Genomic DNA, 2,962 nt, shown 5'->3' with positions numbered 1-2,962 from the left:
AAGTTTCACTGCAATAAGGCACATTTGGTAGCCATCCACAAGCTTCTGGCAAGCTTCTGGTTGAATTTTTGACCACTCCTCTTGACAAAATTGGTGCAGTTCAACTAAATTTGTTGGTTTTCTGACATGGACTTGTTTCTTTAGCATTGTCCACACGTTTAAGTCAGGACTTTAGGAAGGCCATTCTAAAACATTAATTCTAGCTGATTACTTTACCACTTTTGACATGTGTTTGGGGTCATTGTCCTGTTGGAGCACCCAACTGCGCCCAAGACCCAACCTCCGGGCTGATGATTTTAAGTTGTCCTGAAGAATTTGGAGGTAATCCTCCCTTTCCATTGTCCCATTTACTCTCTGTAAAGCACCAGTTCAATTGGCAGCAAAACAGGCCCAGAGCATAATACTACCACCACCATGCTTGACGGTAGGAATGGTGTTCCTGGGATTAAAGACCTCACCTTTTCTCCTCCAAACATATTGCTGGGTATTGTGGTCAAACAGCTCAATTTTTGTTTCATCTGACATCACATGGACAAAGATAAGACCTTCTGGAGGAAAGTTCTATGGTCAGATGAAACACTTTGTTGATAGAACACTTGGCTTGATTGTTAGGGTTATATACAAAACCCAAAACCAGTGAAGCTGCCATGTTGTGTAATTTATAAATAAATGTTCGAACTGAGAAACTTTTTTTTTTTTTTTGCAAATAATCATTACCTTAAAATTGAATGGCAGTAACACATTGCAAAAAAGTTGGCACAGGGGCATTTTTACCATTGTGTTACATGGCCTATTGAGCTTTGAGGACAAAAAGTATTTTAAGTGCGCCTTATAGTCCGGAAAATACTGTACTTTGAATATGATTGAAATTAAGACTCTGAAATTCACAGTTTTATTCACTCTCGCAGAAAATAATTTACTTACTGAATCTTGGCTGTGTTGCACTGCTGGGTTGGCAGAGATAACTGTGATCCATCATTACCATAATTCACTGCAACTAATAACAAGCACAAAGTTATGACATTGTAGTGGTTCGTTAATTATTCATGGAAGCAAACATGGAGGAGCTTGTTTTGGTTTTGAGTTTTCAATTTGGACATGTCTAAATTTGTTGTTTTATCCAAGCTTTTGACAAACAAAGGTTACTGATTATGGAAATTAGATGAAATTAGAGTCATTTCCAGTGCTGGAAATTGACCACAAAAAAACATACTTGTGAGAAACTCACATGGCTGCGACCCCAAGATGCATGAAACAGGAGAACAAAGTGCAGGTAAGAGTTTTTATTATACTCAAACAAGGAGAAGTCATGCATCCAGCATAAGGTCTCTAACATAGCGCACTGACAAACAGGCGAGGCAGGTATAAATAGCAGTCTAATTGGCAACTACAACCAGGTGTGCCAGGCTGCCAATCAGGGACAGGTGAGGGAAACGAGCACTCAGGGAGACATGCAGGAAATGGAACAAAATTAAGAGCGCCGACAGGAAACAAACACCAAACAAGGAACCACCACCAGAAGTGAAGTGACAGATCGTCACAATCCTAATGTATTTAAAAAGGCACAATATGAAAAGTGACCGCTTCAGAGGTAGTACAACTTTTCCTTCACGCCGTTCGTACAGTAAAAGCGAAAATGAAAGTAAAATCTGTCAGGTTGCAGGAGGCCACCACTTGCACACAACTCTGTAGTAGAGATGTCCGATAACGGCTTTTTTGCCGATATTCTGATATTGTCCAACTCTTAATTACCGATTCCGATATCAACCGATACAGACGTATACAGTCGTGGAATTAACACATTATTATGCCTAATTTTGTTGTGATGCCCCGCTGGATGCATTAAACATTAAACAAAATAAATCAACTCAAGTTATGGGAAAAAAATGCCAACTAAAAAAATAACAAAAATATCTAAATTATTATTATTATTATTATTATTATTATTATTATTATTATTATTATTATTAACAAATAACAAACACTGCCATATTTATTATTGAAGTCACAAAGTGAATTGTTTTTTTTAACATGCCTCAAAACAGCAGCTTGGAATTTGGGACAGACATGCTCTTCCTGAGAGAGCATTAGGAGGTTGAGGTGGGTGGCGTTTAGGTGGGGGGGGGGGGGGGGGTTTGGTGGTAGCGGGGGGTGTATATTGTAGCATCCCGGAAGAGTTAGTGCTGCAAGGGGTACTGGGTATTTGTTCTGTTGTGTTTATGTTGTGTTACGGTGCGGATGTTCTCCCGAAATGTGTTTGTCATTCTTGTTTGGTGTGGATTCACAGTGTGGTGCATATTTGTAACAGTGTTAAAGTTGTTTATACGGCCACCCTCAGTGTGACCTGTATGGCTGTTGACCAAGTATGCAGGCATTCACTTGTGTGTGTGAAAAGCTGTAGATATTATGTGATTGGGCCGGCACGCAAAGGCAGTGCCTTTAAGGTTTATTGGCGCTCTGTACTTCTCCTTACGTCCGTGTACCACTCCGTACAGCGGCGTTTTAAAAAGTCATAAATTGTACTTTTTGAAACTGATACCGATAATTTCCGATATTACATTTTAAAGCGTTTATCGACCGATAAAATTGGCAGTCTGATATTATCGGACATCTCTACTCCCGAGTTTGATTGACAAGTTATCCCTGATAAAGTACGCTGAAATACGGGTGCAGTTGTAGTGATTTTAATAAAGCTGTTGGTGAAGATGTGGCAAATGTTATGATCAAAAAAACACTTAGCAATATGTATATTTGACATATATTAAAGCGGTCAACAAAAGTATGGCAAGTCCGTTCCTTCCTCCCTCCTATTTCCTCCTTCCTCCCTATGACAAGTCAATGGATGCTGCCTAAATACTTCCTGAATTACCCGTTGTCACAGCCAAACCAATGTCCCCTTGGATATTACCTGCCCTAACCTGACAGACACACCCAAACCCACCAAAACCCTAATTCTGTATCC

This window comes from Nerophis lumbriciformis, linkage group LG20 (genome assembly GCF_033978685.3).
Source record: "Nerophis lumbriciformis linkage group LG20, RoL_Nlum_v2.1, whole genome shotgun sequence".
NCBI lineage: Eukaryota > Metazoa > Chordata > Actinopteri > Syngnathiformes > Syngnathidae > Nerophis > Nerophis lumbriciformis.
The sequence above is the reverse complement of the archived record's forward strand: the minus strand, read 5'-3'. Positions refer to the sequence as shown.